Source organism: Lissotriton vulgaris, chromosome 9 (genome assembly GCF_964263255.1).
Source record: "Lissotriton vulgaris chromosome 9, aLisVul1.2, whole genome shotgun sequence".
Classification (NCBI taxonomy): Eukaryota; Metazoa; Chordata; class Amphibia; order Caudata; family Salamandridae; genus Lissotriton; species Lissotriton vulgaris.
In genome coordinates, this window is record NC_141697.1 from 282,339,603 (window position 1) to 282,359,542 (window position 19,940).

Genomic DNA, 19,940 nt, shown 5'->3' on the forward strand with positions numbered 1-19,940 from the left:
TCTTCAAAGCACAGGAGAAGAGAACCTCGAGTCTTTGTAATTCAGATGACCTGTACACCGGTCAAGTTCCAAACAGAAAGGGTGCATTGTTAAATTATGAAAACACCCTGGCCGGTCAGTAAAAAAAACTTTTTTCCATGCTCTTTCCTGGGAAGACCTAGGGGAACAGGCTTATCTGGAAGGGATGTGTACTCTAGGACAAGCTAGAAACAGCTCATTTCAAGAACATAGACATTCTACTCATGGAAAGAGGGTCAGATATATTGACTAGCCATGTAGGTAGAACTACAAGATTTCAGGCATGCATCCTCAAGAGGTAATCTGTGACCGGCGTTACAAATCTCTTATCACAGACAAGTGTTTAATTTGGGGTCCCGTATGGATTTTACTCAGATGGGGTCTGCAGACATCACCCACAAGGTGCACAATACACAATAGAGTGCTACTAATTTGCAGTTGCCCAATAAGTAAATGGGGATATTACTGCTTCAAAGCTGAGGAGCTGGGTTTTGGGAGATTGGTGTCTTCCTGCACAGCAACAGCCGTGAACTCCTCTGAGAGCATTTGAGTATTCTCCATATAGCATCAGCTTGTCAGAGAGTCCACAAGGACAAAAAAAAGGACATTTGCTGTAGTGGTGTTGGGTTAGACACCTGTGTCCTGCTTACACCCAGTGGCGTAGCTAGAGCTTTAGGCGCCTGTGACTATCCCTTACTTTGCCTGCCCAGTTCGGATAAGTCCGGGCAGGGGGTGGGGAAGACAAGAACGAGGGGGGGGGGGGGGCAGGGGGGCAGTCGACTGACGAGAACGACGGGGGCGTTTAGCGATGCGGATGGGAATCGCCCACGTCACCCCAAAAAAGTGACTTCTGGGGTGGACCGCCCCCACTCCACTATCCCCTAGCTTCACCACTGCTTACACCTCTACGCACCTTATGCTGATCTATATGTGTCTCTGTATGACTGTGTCTAGCTATAAATCCGATTGTGTGAATGCGGGGTTGCTGCATTCCGCTCCTCTCATGTAACACGCAGACGCGTTTCAGCAAAGCACCTTTCTTAATGTTCACTGAGAAAGGCACTTTGCTGAAATTGTCTGCTTGCACAAAAAGTCCAATACATTGGATGTTTTTCTCCCAAGAGTGCTGGTCCCTGTTTTTTGAGATATATATATATATATATATATATATATATATATATATATATATATATATATATATATATATATATATATATATATATATATATATATATATATATATATATATATATATATATATATATATATATATATATATATATATATATATATATATATATATATATATGTATATATATGTATTTTTTTTCCTCTGCTCAATGAACATTAAATATTAAAACACACCCTCCCCCATCTTGTGATGCATTCCAGAAGCAGACTGCTAGTGACCCAGAACTGGGTCATAGGCTTGGCAGACATTCATTCATTCATTAAATCCAGCTATGCTTTGTGGTATGAATGAGGCGAGGCAGTGCAACAGGCGACTCAAAACTAGTGATCATTCTGCCCCTAGAGTGATGAATGAGAGGGGCTGGTGTAAACGTGAGACTGCATAGCATTGTGATTAATGTGCTTGCTCACCCGCTACTCTCTCAAAAACCCGGACATGTATTTATGTTTTTAAAGAATGTTTCAGGATGCTGGGACAATCTTTCATAAAATAAGATTGGCCATGCAAATTTGGTACGTCTAGACACCGTACATGTAACATGCGGCCTCTTTTTTGCAATTTATTTGTCTTTAAAAAGCATGTAATCTTTAAACTAGTGAACCTGGCGAAGTTGTGAAGTTACATTTAAAAATGGTGAAGTTATGCTTCCCTGGCATCTCTCCATGATGGCAGCAGCAGTGCTTAATTTGAGCCGGTGATTGCCAGTGAGGCACTCCACCACTCATTTATGGGACCGGGACTTATGCTTCATCATCAGGCATATATGGAGAGCAAAAGAGTGAAGGACAGACAAAGGGCAAAGAAAAAAGAAAAAGACAGAAAAGTTGGCACAAAAGGAGAAAGAAGAAACCTGCAAGAGTGAGTTAAGTTGATTGGAGTGTCTGGTAGTGGATGAAAGAGGCGCCCAATAGCAGCCTTATTATTCGACGCGCAGACATTAAATAACTCGGCCCGCGGACTTCTGAGCAGAGCTTTGGGCACCGGCAGTCATTGTTTTTCAAATTAAGGCCTGCAGTAGCCACATTCTATGCCGGAGACTTCCTGTACCTGCCTAATAAAGGTTCCCTTCTGTTCCCGCCTCGTGCAGTGGTTTGAGGAGCCCATCGGGTGGCTGCCGGCTGGACGTTATGTACGAGGCACTGCAGGCCATATATTCCGGATGTCTTTTACTGCAGACCTAATAACTGCAGGAACTCAATAAAAGGGAGATGGGTGGCTGACAGCTTTATTCCGGCCTTGATTTTCTGTCTGTGATTTGTTCCCTGCGAGGCAGGCGCAGCTGGTAGATAAGTCCCTCCTTTATCCTTCCACAGTCCCAAAAGACTTGCTGCGAATCGTTTTCCTAACTCAGTGTCGGACAGGTGCAAATTGATATAAAAAATACACTTTAGGGAAGCGCTTGGTAAGCGGTGGAGTGATCCTGGGGTTTGGCATATGTTTGTAGCTAGTGTGTGCCATTATTACGCTGCATGTGTTCAAGGGAGCCTTTTTAAGTATCAGGGTTTAGTCACCTTTAGTTGATGAGGTTGGTGGATCTGCTTACAGTAGCCACTCCCCCAGGGGATACCTCTCCACCCAATCATGAGTGCCCTTATGTTCCCGCCTCTGGGGGGCTCCTATGGTACTGCATAGCAGCCGCGGTCCGTGCAGGTAACAGCGGTGGGCGGTGAGGCCGCGTGGGGTGGGTGGGGGCATTTTGAGGGACGATGCAGATGGAAAATATTATTTCTTTAATTTTCCCTCTGCATCTCCCTCGAAATCGCCCCCCACACAGCCCCATGGCTCCACCATTCTTACCTGTACGGACTGCAGCTGCTTCATAGGACACGCCCCCTGCCCACCACCAGCCTCCCCGGATACATTAAGTCTCCCGTATTCCCCTCCCTGATCAATCAATCAATCATGGCATTTGTATAGCGCACTACTCACCCGGAGGATCTCAAGGTGCTTGGGGGAAGGGGGGTCTGCTATTGCTCGAACAGCCAGGTCTTGAGTTGTCTCCTGAAGGCGAGATGGTCCTGGGTCAGCCGGAGGTGGGTGGGGAGGGAATTCCATGTCTTGGCCGCCAGGTAGGAGAAGGATCTTCCTCCGGCGGTGGCTCTTCGGATGCGTGGTACGGCCGCGGGGCGAGGCTTGTCGAACGTAGCTGGCGGGTGGGCGTGTAGAAGGTCAAGCGGTCGTTGAGGTACTTGGGGCCCAGGTCGTGGAGGGACTTGTGTGTGTGGGTGAGGAGTCTGAACGTGATTCTCTTGCTGACGGGGAGCCAGTGCAGGTCCCTCAGGTGTCCGGAGATGTGGCTGCGTCGGGGGATGTCCAGGATGAGTCAGGCGGAGGCGTTCTGGATGCGTTGGAGTCTTTTCTGTAGCTTGGCTGTGGTTCCGGCGTAGAGGGTGTTTCCGAAGTCCAGTCGGCTTGTGACGAGTGTCTGGGTGACCGTCTTTCTGGTTTCGGTCGAGATCCATCAAAAGATCTTACGGAGCGTGCGTAGGGTGTTGAAGCATGATGAGGAGACGGCGTTGACTTGTCTGGTCATCGAGAGGGAGGAGTCCAGGATGAAGCCCAGGTTGCGTGCGTGGTCTGTTGGCTTGAGTGCGCTGCCTAGGGCCGGGGGCCACCAGGTGTCGTCCCAGGCGGAGGACGATGGTCCCAGGATGAGGACTTCCGTCTTTCCTGAGTTCAGTTTCAGGTGGCTGTTCTTCATCCACTCGGCGACGTCTTTCATCACTTCGTGTAGGCTAGTTCTGGCGTTGGCGGGGTCACCTATGAGGGAGAGGATCAGTTGGGTGTCATCAGCGTAGGAGATGATGTTGAGGTTGTGTTGACGTGCGATGGCTGCAAGGGGTCTCATGTAGACGTTGAAGAGGATGGGGCTGAGTGATGATCCTTGCGGAACGCTGCAGATGACTTCGGTGGCCTCGGATCGAAACGGGGGGAGGCGGACTCTCTGTGTTCTTCCGGGAAGGAACGAGATGATCCATTCCAGAGCCTTCTCTTGGACGCCTGTGTTGCTCAGGCGTTGGACTAGGGTGCGGTGGCAGACCGTGTCAAACGCTGCGGAGAGATCCAGGAGGATGAGGGCCGCTGTTTCCCCGTTGTCGAGCAGGGTTCTGATGTCATCTGTGGCAGCGATGAGGGCGGTCTCGGTGCTGTGGTTGGCTCGGAAACCGGACTGCGAGGGGTCAAGGGATCCGTTCGTCTTGAGGAAGATGGCAAGCTGTCTGTTGACGCTCTTCTCGATGACTTTGGCAGGAAAAGAGAGGAGCGAGATGGGGCGAAAGTTCTTGAGGTGGGTGGGGTCCGCTGTCGGTTTCTTCAGGAGGGCGCTGAGCTCGGCGTGCTTCCAGCTCTACGGGAAGGTGGCGGTGTCGAAGGAGATGTTGATGATGTCCCACAGTTGGGGTGCGATGATGGAGTCGGCCTTGTTGAAGACGTGGTGGGGGCAGGGTTCGGTCGGAGATCCGGAGTGGATGGTGTTCATCGTGCGGGCTGTGTCTTCGGTGGTCACCATGGTCCAGGTGCGAAGGGTTGCCGTGGGGGGCGTTGGTTCGACGGTAGGGTGCGTGGATGGTGCGCCGAAGCTGTTGTGGATGTCGGCGATCTTGCGGTGGAAGACCGAGGCGAGAGAGTCGCAGAGGTCGTGAGAAGGAGTGATGTCGTTGTTGCCTGTGCTGGGGTTGGAGATCACCCCACTTTAATTTACCTGTTAGTATTAGTTTGCCCAGATTGAGAACGTGGATGCATGGTTTGGATTTCGTCAAACTGGGCCCACGTGTTATTCCCCATTCAGGGAGGAATAACTTGTAATTTGCATGATGCAGGGTTCCAATTAACAGAATTTATAATTCTGGACCCAGTGTTTTTGACACCCCTGCTGTGAGCTATTCGTATTCCGGCCATACTGTACATGAGAGTGTGTGGCATATCCAATGTCACCCCAAACAAGGATGTGCTGTGTCTATGTGGGAGTGTTGAGCTCTGACAGGAGCTCGTTTTGGCACCAGTTCCAAACCTAGTGTCATTGGCTGAGCCTTGAGAATGCTCGGCCAATGAGAGATGGAATGCACGGTCTGAAGTGGACACTAAGAGCCTGATTATTATTACACGTGATGTTTTACGCACCTGGTAAATAACAATACCACAGGGTTTTGTTTTTTTCTTGTGAAGTCATTTTAAATGTTTATATGCATATAATATGCTTTTTAATTGTGATCTGAAGACTAATACTGATTAACCACTTGGCTGCTAGGCGTTTTCCCGTCCTGCGCTGAGTTTTATTGTTTTCCTTTATTTCATGACGAGCTGGCCTTGTCATCCGCGCACGGCAGGTAAGCGCCATGACGAGGCCAGCTCGTCATTAGCCTCGAAGGGGTTAAATTGTTGAATTCTGAGACAATTATTTGTTCTATGTGCATTATAACAAGGATTTTTTCTTAAAAATAGTAGATTGTATTTTATTGTATGATTGTGTACATGTTGTTGTTTAATGTATTCTATTGACTTATCTTTTTTATATATATAAAACATGGATTTTTTATTGTGCATTCACCTGGTGAATAAAACATTTATATCCTTTGGCAATTGCAATAGTTTGGATATGAGTGAAGTGTGAGTGAGTCTTGCATGTCTTAGTATGCTATTGAAGAGACCCAAAGGGAATTTTCTTTGACTTTGTTTATAGGAATTAACCTGTCTTTGTGCGTGCGCTTGCTTTTGTGTGAATTAGGGGTTCTTTTGGGTGCCAGTGTGCATGAAAGTCTCTCTGCGGGGGTGCATCAATGTCTGGTAGTGCACATAAAAGGGCCACCCAAGCCAAGATAACAACCTTAGCCTTTATTCTGCTTAACTCACTTGGTGTCACGCCTGGCAGCCTAGTGGCTGCCTTGTCCTACAATCCACTTAAAAAGGCACAAAAAAACCCAACCAGATGAGTACTGCCATGAAATTAAGAACAGGTCAAACTACGCTGCTCTGAAAAGAAGTTCATAAACAAACGAACATCTATGAATTTGTAACTAAACTCCAAACTTTACAGTGCTTTAAAAACAAGGCACTAAGCACCATGCAAGCCCCTGAAAGGAGCAACACAAACAAAATACAATGCACTCAAAAGAAGCTCGAAAGCAAGCCATCCTACCTATAAAAAGGCAACCCATGACACCCTAGTCTATAAAATGAGCACAAGAAACATTACTGCCTTGTTAAGCCCAAAATTTTACATTAACCCACAAAACAAGCCAGAAAACAAGCCACATTACCCTGTACATCACACGCTGTACTGCAAAACAGAGTTATAAAATAAAAACTTCAACTCCACAAAACAGAAGGAAAAACAAGATAAACGGCTGTGTAAAACAAATACAAAATAGACTATAATGTCCTGAAACTCAGAAGAGAAACTAGAGGCAGGCAGGAACAGTCATGCTACCTATTATGCTGCATTACAAACACACAAGTAGGCATTGTTCTGAACAAAACGTATTGTGAGCTACGCTGGCCTAACACAACTATAAAAGTACGCAACTGTTTCAAAGAATTAGTAAACGTGAATGCCAGAAAGCCAGATTCCCCCATAGAAAATCAAATTGACGCGTGCATGGTAGCAGTTTACAGAGTATGGCCTCAACAGATTGTGGCAACAGTTCTGTGAATGAGATAGCGCCTTGATCCTGTGCCGCTATCTTGGCGATGCACTGGCCTTAGTAACCCTGTTTTTGAGACCTCAGTCTTGTTCATCGTTTTCCCTCCCTAAATACATAGACGCTTCCTGACAGCTCGTCTGAAAGGGGATTTGCAATCTTGAAAGGGGGTGGGGGGCGGACAACGAGTTAGCACCAGTGGGCCCACCGGGCCTGTCTCTGATAAATTAGAATGGATTCCACATGGAAGTCCTGCCACGCTAATTAGAATATGCTTAATTTGCATTGCAGCAGTGGACTGCTGGAAGCCAGCTCGTGTACCTGCGCTTATGAGTATGCAAATCACCCCAGACTATAGGAACGAGCGCGCTTTTTTATTAACTTCAAAAGACGGGCGGCTTAAAACCTGCTGTGAGGATCTGCAGGGAAGGGAGAGACACGAGAGCAACGCCAACTTTCAATCGTTTAGCCCATAGGCTGCTGTGCGCGCGCACACGTCAACCTCAAACAGTGCCAGGCCTGCAATGCAAACCCACTGCCATAAAAGGCATGCAATATTTTACAAAAATACACGGGTTCGTCTGGGCCGCCCACTCACACTGACAGAAACTAGCACACACTGACAGGCACACACAGCTGAGAGTTCCTCGTTCCTATGCACACATGCCGCTCATTCAAATGTGGAGCTAGAGGCCCTGCTTTTGGCAGACATGTTGTCAGGCTTTTCTCCACCTTTAGGTGTTCCATGCCAGCCATAGGTCTGGGGGCAGTGAAGTATAGGGTACGCTGCAGTTAATTTGAGCCAGTGGTTTCCGGTGCTTGGCACCCACGGTGCTTATGACAGTCTGCCACGAGGATAATTTAGAGATGACCAAAATAACAGTAAATCATTAATTCAGTATACGTTTAAAATGACTATTTACTTCCGCCCAAGCCATTCTTATAGCTTCGGGACATGGAATAGTCCGAATTGTCATGCTTCTAGGATGGTTAGTAGTTCTGTTGCTAGTATCACTGACAGCATGGCCGGGTCAATGTATGATGCAAGCTGCAGAAGCCTCCTGGCGAGAGCTCTGGCACATATATTTTTTTACAAATTAAGCACTGGAGTACGCTGGGGTTTCAAAGACTCCTTGACCACTAGGGGTAGGTGGGTCAAGCAGTCATTGCCAAGCTGATGGAAAGGTCAGTGCAGGTTGAGCCTGTTAGAGCAAAGTGCGCTTATTACACATGCAAAAAAGAGGACGGCATAGCCAAGGTTGCTATAGAAAAAGAAATAATACTTCACTAGATACCACAAACTTTCAGTGCAGTAATATTCAAGAAATTAATACTCTGTTCCACTCTCTGGCAGTAGCTGTTTCAACGATATAGTAAAATACAGCATGTGTGTTGTGATCGGGATGCGCGGATTGGGGACCTGTTCAGGTATGGTGGATTGGGAACCTGTTTACGTATGGTGGATTGGGGACTTGTTCATGCATGGTGGATTAGGGACCTGTTCACATATGGTGGATTGGGGACCTGTTCAGGTATGGTGGATTGGGGACCTCTTCAGGTATGGTGGATTGGGGACCTGTTCAGGTATGGTGGATTGGGGACCTGTTCACGAATGGTGGATTGGGGACCTGTTCAGGTATGGTGGATCAGAGACCTGTTTAGGTATGGTGTTTTGGGGACCTGTTCAGGTATGGTGGATTGGGGACCTGTTCATGCATGGTGGATTGGGGACCTGTTCAGGTACGGTGGATTGGGGACCTGTTCAGGTACGGTGGATTGGGGACCTGTTCAGGTATGGTGGATTGAGGACCTGTTCAGGTATGGTGGATTGGGGACCTGTTCAGGTATGGTGGATTGGGGACCTGTTCAGGCATGGTGGATTGGGGACCTGTTCAGGTATGGTGGACTGGGGACCTGTTCAGGTACGGTGGATCGGAGACCTGTTTAAGTCTGGTGGATTGGGGACCTGTTCACGTATGGTGGATTGGGGACCTGTTCACACATGGTGGATTGGGGACCTTTTCACATATGGTGGATTGGGGACCTGTTCAGGTACGGTGGATTGGGGACCTCTTCACGTATGGTCGATTGGGGACCTGTTCAGGTATGGTGGATTGGGGACCTGTTCAGGTATGGTGGATTGGGGAACTGGTCAGGCATGGTGGATTGGGGACCTGTTCAGGTATGGTGGATTGGGGACCTGTTCATGTATGGTGGATTTGGGACCTGTTCACGTATGGTGGATTGGGGACCTGTTCAGGTATGGTGGATTTGGGACCTGTTCATGTATGGTGGATTGGGGACCTGTTCAGGTATGGTTTCCAGTACTGGACAAAGAAGCCCCACAGTCCCTAGGCATTGTGTAGCTCCTGCCATTCAAGTCCATAAAACACAGGATCAACATCCTAACTTCAGAAAGAGGCCTTCTTCGGGACAATGGGGATTTGGAGTAGTCCAAGCTTGAAACAACATAAAGACACAACCCATAAAAATATTTTTAAACCCCATTTTATTTTAATGTGAAGTTAATAGGCAATTGACTTCATCAGGCAACACAGTAATCGGTCACTGACATCTGTCACTGGGAGGACATGTGTTGGGGTGAATTGTCAGAGAAAACGAGCGAGTAGAGGCCGAGATCAAGATATTAATGGGGGACAGTCATTGTACCACATACTGAACCAGAGTCCAAGTGTTCGATGGGGTAGATTGAGGAGAAAGGAGATGCCAAAGAGAAAGAGGAGGACACTGAAACCAAGAGAGAGAGACAGACAAAACCACGGAGTAGGAAGGAGATAGAAGGTGAAAGAGACAGAGCAAAGGTTGGAGAGAAACAGGCTCTGTATGATAAAACGAGTCAAAGATAGAGAGTTGTTAGGAGAAAGCAAGAGAAAGAGCAAGGAAAGAAACCAGACTGTCAACCTGAGACAGGGAAATTCAGAGACTGTGAAAGTGACAACAGGAGAAAGAACAAGGGAAGAAGAGGGACAAGCGCTGTATAATAACGAGACAGAGAGTAGGAAGGAGATAGAAGGTGAAGCGGAAAGAGTAAAGGAAGGGGAGACAGGCTGTGGGTGATGAAGCGAGTCAAAAATAGAGTGGGGAGGAGACAAACTCTGTAAAATGAAGAGAGTCAGAGGCAAGGAAGGAGATAACAGGAGAGAGATCAAGGGAAAGAGAGACACGAGCTGTGTATTAAAAAGAGAGTCAGAAAAGGAGATAGAAGGAGGAAGATACCTAGCAGGAGAAGGAGATTATAAAGAAAGTCGGAGATATGGAAGACTATAGCAAGAGAGCAAGGGAATCAGAGAGAGAGAGAGACAGGCTGTGTTTAATAACAAGAGTCAGAGATAGGAATGAGATAGCGGGAGAAAGAGAAGGAGCAAGGGAATGAGAGAGACAGACTGTGTATAATAAAGATAGTCAGAGATAGGAAGAAGATAGCGGGAGAAAGAGAAAGAACAAGGGAATGAGAGAGACAATCTGTGTATAATAAATAGAGATAGAGAATGAGAAGGGAATTACATGAAAAAGATCAAGGGAAGCAGAGAACCAGGCTCTGTAAGATAAGAAGAGTCAGAGACAGAGGAGATATCAGGAGGTAGAGAAGCAGCAGGGGATGGTGACTATAAGGAAAGTCAGAGACATGGCAGGCTATAGCAGGAGAGTGACAACGAGTAAGGGAATGAAAGAGAGTCTGTGTAAGATAGAGAGAGTCAGAGCGGGAAGGAGCTACCAGGAGAATCCAGGAGAAAGCAAAGAAGCAGGGGAAGCAGAAAGACAGGCTGTGTATGCTGAGGTCAGGGATCACTGAAATAATAACGACTACCAAAATATCGACTACCCAAAATATCGAGGAAAAAATATCTACAACCAAAATATCGAGTTTGTATGTACAAACAGGTAAGTACAAAAATATCGAGTACAAAATATCGTTTACAAAAATATCGTTGTAAAAAATATCGACTTTACTAAAAACAATGTTTAATTACATTAATATAAAAAATTAATTACTAAAATATAATTAACAATACTTAAAATAACTTTTAATAATTAAATAATTAATGAAAGTAAAAAAATATTTTTTTAATCATATTTCTTAAAACATATATATATATAGTAACAAAATTTAATTAAATAATAGGCAATATTGTATATGTACCCCAAATACCCAAAAATGACCCTGAACCCTAAAAATACCCCTTTACCCAAAAACTGAAAACTGACCCTGAACCCTAAAAATACCCCTTTACCCAAAAACTAAAAACTGACCCTGAACCCTAAAAATACCCCTTTACCCAAAAACTGAAAACTGACCCTGAACCCTAAAAATACCCCTTTACCCAAAAACTAAAAACTGACCCTGAACCCTAAAAATACCCCTTCACCCAAAAACTAAAAACTGACCCTGAACCCTAAAAATACCCCTTTAATTTAACATAAATAGCAATTAATCAATTTAAATCAATTAATTACCAATTACATTTTAATTAAATAACATATATTATTTAATTACCAATTAATTAACTATTACTACCAAATAATAAATTTACATATTTAATTAATTATAATTAAATTACTTCCCACCCTATTCCCCTATAAACCCACAACCCGCTACAGAAAATACATTATTTTAATTTACATAATTAGCAATTAATCAATTAAATTAAATTAATTACCAATTAAATTTTAAATAATTAACATATATTACTTAATTACCAATTAATTAATTATTACTACCAATTAATACATTTACATATTTAATTAATTATAATTAAATTACTTCCCACCCTATTCCCCTATAAACCCACAACCCGCTACAGAATAAAATTACACAATAATTAAAAAAATCATTAATTAAAAATAATTATAAAATAAAATGACACTTTTCACACATATTATGACATAAAAACACTATAAATAATTAAATATTATTTTAAAAACTATATTTTTTACTATCTACATTATATACTTGGATATTTTCACTGTCTATATTATTTACAGTCGATATTACTTAACTTACCTTAAAACCGATATTTTGGCTGTCAATATTCTGTCTAGTCGATATTTTGTCCAAACGATATTTAAAACTCGATATTCTGTCCAAACGATATTTTGGAGTCGATATTATGTCTGTGCACCTGAGGTCAGAGATAGAGTGTGGGAATGTGATGAAGTGAGGAAAAGTAAGAGAAGAAGGCAGACAGGCTGTGTGTAAAGAGTACCAGAGAAAGTGTAGAAGGAGAGCCGGAGAGGGAAAATAAACATGAGGATGCAGGGGAGACAGTTCAAGGAAAAGAGAAAACCTTGTGTAAGTATGTTGGACAAAACTCTACAAATATTGCCAGGAAAGAAAAAAACAGAAGAAAGGACTGCTGAAAGAAAGAGAGAAAAATGTGAGTGGGTGCATCTTCAGAGGGAGCTTGCTCTGTGCAGCTCCCCTGTTTCCGGTATTGACAGCTAGAACACATGATGATATCGTGATTTGCCCAGGATCACACATGTGTAGGGTAGAAAGCCATATTCTGATGAGTGGTATCTCCTGTTTCCCACACATGACGCATAGGACAAAAGCGAGAGACAGAGAACTTTAGATGGACACACAGACAGCGCGAAGAGAGGATACTTGGAAATAGAGGGTAATATCAGCAAGGGCCTGCAATAATTATCGCACAGCGCTTTTAGTGCGAGGATAATTATTGCATGCTAATGCTGGATTCTATCGCGGAGATAGCGTGCTATCAGCAACGCTTATCTCCCAAGCGATAGGAATCCATGCGTTAGCTAGAAAACTGTGATTATCACTGGAAATCCAGCGATAAACGCACTTCGACCAGCGATACCTTGCTGATAGGGCAGGGTGGTCTTAGCCATGTAATCCACCTCCCATTAGATTACATGGCTAAATCAGATTGCAAGCAGGCGTAAGGAAAGTAGCGATAACTGTGGTTAGCTCTTCTTTTGTTATCGCTCTGCTTGTTTGCGTGCAGCTTGATAATTGGAGAAATGTCAGTTAGCGACATTTCTCCAGTTATTTTGGCACGGAACGCCCACTTTGCATCTCTTTAGAGATGCAAAGCTGGGCGTTGTTGTAAGGGTCGCTAAATCAGCAAAACACGCAACAGCTTGTGTTTGCTGATGAGGCGATGACATTATCGCCGTTTTTCGACCGAAAACGGACGCATAAGCAGCAATAATTTCATAGCACCGCCTTGCTGATATGCCCCAGAGACGGGGCAGTCTGGGAGTTAGTATGAAACGAGAGAGGCCAAAAAGAAGTGCAAGGAGGCAGGGTCATTTGGAGGCAGGAAGAAATCTGGGGGCCGGTGGAGCGGGGCAGAGAGAGACAGAGAGCACTCAGAAAGCGGCTCGAGAGTGACGGTGTTAGAGACAGGCCGAAAGGAAGTGACAGAAGTAAAAAATAATAAGCAATGGAGGTTTGAAGAGAGGCACTGGCCGTGACCAGGAAGAGACTGTGATGGGGTAGGACGAGACAGAGTGCGAGAGAGCGAGAGAATGTCTATGAACTTCTCGCACACCGGGATGCTTCTAAAGCAGACATCGCCAGTATCCGGCAGTGACATTTTAATTTATGACCAAAGAATTCACTTATCACAGACTGCAAAAATGGATTCACTTGTTCATCTGATTCAGCCAATGTCGGAGCTTGAAAGTAATTATGATAGCAGCAGTGATAGGCAGGCAATTACATTTTTTTTCTGCTCCGGATCCCTTTATTTATTTTATTCTTTTTTTGGTTGAACTTCTCCTTGTGAGCGTGCCTTCAGCGTGCCCGCTCCCGCAGTCCCTGGTCGTGCCACAGGGCGGCGGGCGCCGAGTGAGTAAATTAGTGTAGCGGTAGTGGATTGGATTGATTCTGACTGCACACTGAGTTGCTCTAATGTTGAAAAAAAACGAAAGGCTTTTTGTCAGAGAAACCACTGGGTGCACAACTGTAAATAGACACACTGGATACTGATTAGCATATAAGGTGGTGCAACTGGGTGAGTGGAGAGCCCTAGAACCACTCAACAATTGGTAGCCTAACTACCGACTTACAGGGATTGCAGGTTTACCCAATGCACTCAAAAAGTAGATCACATGTTATGTAACAATCAAAAAACGTATACAATGAACAAAGCGACAGAGAAATGTAGGAATCTCCAGTGGGAGAGTGGTCCGATGAAGTCCTTTAATTTGTAAAACAGCCAGCCGACACGTGTTTCATCGCTATTGCGAATCCTCAGGGCTATATATGGCTGTATCGCAACAGAAGAAAGAAGGGAAGAAGGGAAAGAAGGGAAGAAGCAGCCACTCCCAGGGCGTGGCTGCTTCTTCCCTGTATATTCTTCACCCACGGTTACGGGCCCGGCTGGGTCGGAATTATCACCAGCTGAGCGACCTTCTGTTGCGATACAGCCATATATAGCCCTAAGGATTCGCAATAGCGATGAAACGCGTATCGGCTGGCTGTTTTACAAAATAAAGGACTCCATCCGACCACTCTCCCACTGGAGATTCCTACATTTCTCTGCCGCTTTGTTCATTGTATATGTTTTTTGATTGTTACATAACATGTGATCTACTTTTTGAGTGCATTGGGTAAACCTGCAATTGCTCTAATGTTGAACCACTCACTCTCACTCCCTTTTTCATAGACTCGAATAGACAATGCGAAAGCTTGGAGCTGTATGTTTCCTGTCAACACTGCAATTGCTCCAGTACAATTTCCCCTTGTTCGTTTTTAGGTCTGTCTTGAACCTTCTATTCTCCCAGACCCCCACCCCGCCCCCCCCGTCCCCCAACTACTTTAAAAAAGGTGCACATACAAATATACATACAACGGCCATTACGAGTATCTTCTGGAACCGTATATGGCGTGCCGAGATTTCTGGCATTGGTTCTGGTTTCCTCCATGTACAAACCCCGGGTACCCCCGGATGCTGGAAAAAAGGACACCATTTTGGCGTGGATAGCTTATGTGGAAAAAATTATGAAGGTTTAAACAGGAATGGGCATATACCGATAAAGCGGCGATAATTTTATCTCCTGTCTTAATAACATGCCCGAAGTATCCCTAACATCTAAATAAGTGCTTAGCACTGCAGGGGAAGGACCTGTGCTCTTACAGTGAAGGGGTTAAGTTATGCCATGATATGTTATGATTCTGTTTGGGTGAGACATGAGGAAGTATAAAGGCTGCAAGGCTCTATGCTTTTGATATGGATCACTGCTATAACCATTCTTGTACTCTTGGTGAAAATAAAATGCAGTTTTTTTGCTAAAGCAATACTAGTGGCTACATATTGACCTTTATTAAGTGTGTAAAACCTATGCACTGTATTTGGACCTATACTTAACTCCAATGTGCGTGCCTTAACTGTTCAACAACTTCCAGTGGTGAAATGAAAAAACAGGGTGGCTTGGACAACTACTGCAGACATATTGTTCAGCTTCCCGGGTCAGCAGGAAGAACTATTGGTGAAACCACCAGGGCTTTCCTAAAACACACAGGGAGCAGATAAAACGCATGAGACTGGTGCATGATGAACAGGATTGAAGCCAAAGGCGGCAGGTAAACACTAAAACAAAACACAATAATTACCATCTGGCCCTGAAACCACCACAGAGCCATCGGAACTGAACTTTTCGTGACACAAGGAAGGAGGAAACTCCTAAGGAAGTGCATGGAAGCAGTTATGTTCCACAGTCAAGGCTGGCATGCATGCCCAAGGCTCTGTCTTTAAAGAGAGCCCCTCTCCACCAATGTTCGCTCAGCCATCTTACCATAGTCAGCTAGGCGGCCTAAAACTGTATTCCTCTTTTGTGCATCTGTATCCCATCCTGCTTTCAAGTCCCTATTCAGTTCTTATAAAATTCAACTCTAAAGTAGCCCTTGTAAAATATGACGTCAAAATATCCCCTATCGCTTGAGTTAGCTTGGGCGAAGGACTCAGTACATTCTCTTAAACTCTGCTATATTAAGATAATTTTGCAAGGTGGGGCCCGCATCTCTACATCTACTCTCCTTAGGTACCTCAACAATAAGCATGGATGGAGGAAGGCCCCTTTGACTCATTTGTAAGATGCTTTTCAGGATAGTGGGGCAGAGAAGAACTCTTCCTTGCCAACAGCGATTGAGAATTTTCACAATCTAATTTCTGGTGTTGCCAGTATAAGGAACGATGTGCAGCAGAATCTTGGTCCCTTTCATGGAGGACACAGGATAGCCATGTACCTCAACTCGAAACATTTCCCAAAAAGTGGCTAATATAGCCTGGATGAAAGATGGCAGAGGATCCAACTGCTGGGGAAGTGGTGGAGAAGGTTCAGCTTAAAGAAGATGGTCATAATTACCCTTATTAGCCATGGAGTAGTAGATGGGTCAGTGCGAGGGATAAAACAATATTCTAAATTGGAGAAGGGGAGATCATTTGAAAGATTAGGAGTGCATGGCGGTCACCCGAGCAGATGGGTCCAACGAAGAGGTCAGGGCCGGACTGGAAACCCAAATCAGCCCTGGTAATCTTCTCAGACCAGCCCCTGGAGAAGCCCTGCCTGGCCCCGGGAGGCTGAAAATGCTTGCGGCTTTCGTTACATGGGGCCGATATTGCAGTACTGCTGCAAAGCCGGACCCCTAGTAACAAAACCGCCCCCCACGCTGCAAAACCAGCCCCCACCTTTCCAGACTCCTAGGGAAACATTCGATGCCCAGTCCAGCCCTGGAAATAGGCCTTTTATTGGCTTCATCAGAGACAGCAGGTTGGTACAAAACAATGCCGACAATGTCATATTGGAGCAGCAGGCTGGACAGGCGCAAGTACATCTGATGGTCTTCAGAGTATGACTGAATACTGTAAAGGAGAAAAGACCATTTGGACAATGCTCTGAAGCATACCGGGGGATAAAGGGGTGTGCACAGCGAATGTGTTAAGTTCAATGAGATGAAAGGTACTTTAATCAGCCTACAGCAGCCTCAGACACATTGACCTAAAGGCGAAGTCTATTTAGAAGGAATGTGTTGTTCACCCTGTCAGATACCATGATAATATTTTGAAGTTTTTCAGCCTTTAATTCTAAATTAGTGAGATGGTTCTAGGTTCTCCTTTTGGTCCATGGAAGTGATGTGTGTGTCGTTTTTGGGAAATTAATAAATGGCATCTGGGACGTACTTAATCAAAATAAGAAACACTTGGTTAAATAAAAAAAGCCATTCACGCCGTTTACAGAATAACATAAAGTTTGTATAGTTACAGCATAAAAGTTTGTATAGTCATAGACGCTCTGCAGGGCCCATGAAATCTCATTGACCTTTGAAGACAGTGCTGTATATGATTTGATGAATTATTCTACGTTTAATACTGTTTTGCTTTGCAAATAGAAGAATGGAACTTTAAAGGCCATGCCCTTGCAGACACAGAGACTGGGTGTAATTTAAATGTCTCCAGCACTCTTCCTTTTCGGTAATATTCCGGGAAGGGCTTCTTCTAGTTTTCAAAGAAGACAAAGCAATTAAATTAGATGTAAAAATATAGAAACATTCATGAATGGGATGCCAAGGCATTAAGCAACTGTTATTCAGAGCCAAGATACCCTTTTGTGTGAACAGGCGCTTTACACATACACATGTTGTGTTGTGTTATGTTGTGATGTGTTGTGTTCTGTAATGTTGTGTTCTGTAATGTTGTTTTGTATTGTGTTGTGTTATGTTAAGCTGCCATTCCAAAGGACCGCACTAGAGAATGCACCTTTCCCCAGAGTCCATTGGTTTAATCTGGTCGGATTCGTTTTCTTACCATCCGAGGATCTGTGATTGTGACTACTTGATATTTGTAGAAAGCCCTTCGCTTTCCTCACTATTAAGCCCCCATTTGGGGTTAAGCAGGGCAGTGATAATGTTTTCACACACCTCAACTCCCAAAACACGCGGATGTTGCTGGCTTCTCGCATTACTAAGAGCCATTGGCTGATGTTCTCCAGCGAGCTTCATAGTGACATCTTTGCTGTATCCTGATTGGTGCATAGGTTCATGACAATGTACCCAATCATTCCCCTTGAGATATGTTACTGTTCTGTCACTCACTCTCTCCCTCTTATCTGGGGCGGCCTTGGGCTTGTGCAAGCTGTGCACCTGCACAGGGCCACCAAACCCCAGGGGCCACCACGCCAATATATATCCTTAATATAATAATCCTCTCAGGACGGATACATATTTGCGTGGCCGCCCCTGGCAGGGATTTGGCGGCCACCGGCTCTGTTCACTTCCAACCACCCTGACCCCCCCCTCTTCACTGGCCTCCGCGCTCCGCCCCGCCCGGACCCCGTCTTCGGGGCCCCCTACCTACGCTCCCTGTCCAGGGCCGCCATGAGCCTAGAGACGCCCCTGCTCTTATTCTGCATGGGCCTTTTATACCTTTGTTCTTAAGCAGCAGCCATTTTGTTTCATCTGTTCTCTGCTCTGCAGAGTGGGCAACTGGATTCCAAGGGTGTAAACATACACACTGCTTTGCAATTCTTACTGAAAATTTGACATTAATGCAAATTAGATTTCCCAAACATCAAAGAGATCATGCTGCTCAGTAACAATACTCCATTTCAGACTCAGGGAGTGTGGGAAATTGTATGTTTCTTTGTTAGTAATTAGATTTATTCCATACTGTTCTTTTCCTCAATTAGTGTGTCCATCAACTTTGGTTGCACCTCCCCATGTGTGTCTGCGATATCCGCATCAGGTGCTGAGCGTGTAATGTTGCATGAAACCTCCATCCCACCTCGGTTAATTTCCACCCCAATTATTATATAGCGATGGTTAGAGGGTGCCGTTTTCTCAGAATTTCATATATTATGTGAAGTGTCAAGTTGGGATAGTGAAAAAGATATTGGCAAGAGGTGGTTTGCTTAATAGGGCACATTATATACATTAATTACATCACTAGCTCAGTTCCTACTATCTCTTGAACTGATATCTGGTAGCATTTACACACAGATGCAGGATAAAAATGTCAGAGTAGGTACTAGCCCAAAAGACAATCTGTCCATTTGTTAAAAGTATGCGTTTCCCTGACAGAATAGCGCTTTAGAAAGGCTGGCAGAGTTTGAGCAGAGTCTTTTTCTTGAGTCTTTTACAGGAAGCGCAAAGGATTACTGTAGGATGCATTCATTTTTTCTACTACTAGGAAAAAAGCTGAAGGATCCAATTCGAGGCTATGAACTACTAGTTTTTGTTAGAGCTAGTATGCACACTATTGTGTACCTATAAGCACAGACGTGCCGGCATACCTTTTGTACCAAGCTAGGCACACAAGTTGTATCTAGGTATGTATATAGAAAAAACATCAACGTGAATAGATGAAGAAATGAAGAAAATGTATTTGCCATAGGGAGGGTATATTTCTTAAAACACTAGAGTTAAGCGAAGAAATTTGACAAGGCGTTTGGAAAAGGATGTCTTCTTTTTTCTTCCTAGAAGATGGGTACAGCCTGCTGGTTGTACAATGACTACCAGTTATGGACCCTTGCCAGTCACCTCTAACTAAATATTGCCAGTCACCTCTAACTAAACACCTAAAAAACTGACATACTGGTATATGGCAAATAGATCAATAATCACCCTTCAAGCCCAAGGCCTCAAGAATGAGGTCCCAACTTCTCACTAAGCCAAAGTGAAGCACCTCAGGGTGATTATGTGCTCCAATCTTTCACTGATACCTTAAGTAAATCAAGTCTTCAAAGGAAACTTGTGCATTCTGAGATGGCTTCAGTAAATTTTCCCATACGTTGACATCCCTCAAAGCACCACCACTGTCCTTTTTCCCCTCATTGACTAGACCAATTTGCTATAACTTAAGCATCCCTGTTAAAAGTTTGGAAATTACAAGAATTCACAGTGCTGCTACTAGACAGCTTGACAATCTACCAGGTTGAACTCATATGACAGCAAGCCTCATTACCTTACACTGGAGAAGTGTGGCTCAGGGGTTAGAGGCGGCAGACCCGGAAGCTGAGATCGGCCCTGGACCAGGGTTCAATTCCCCTCCTCGGCGGGTCTTGGGCACAAAAAATTCCATGGACTCGATAATTCTCGCTCCGGTGCC

The 19,940-nt window shown here is 44.7% G+C and overlaps 1 protein-coding gene across 23 annotated transcripts in view; it reads left to right on the forward strand.

The window, feature by feature from the left end:
- The window catches only part of NRXN3 (neurexin 3), a 2,233,908-nt gene that overhangs the window by 2,148,173 nt on the left and 65,795 nt on the right, over positions 1-19,940 (forward strand). The gene's annotated exons all lie outside the window — the stretch shown is intronic.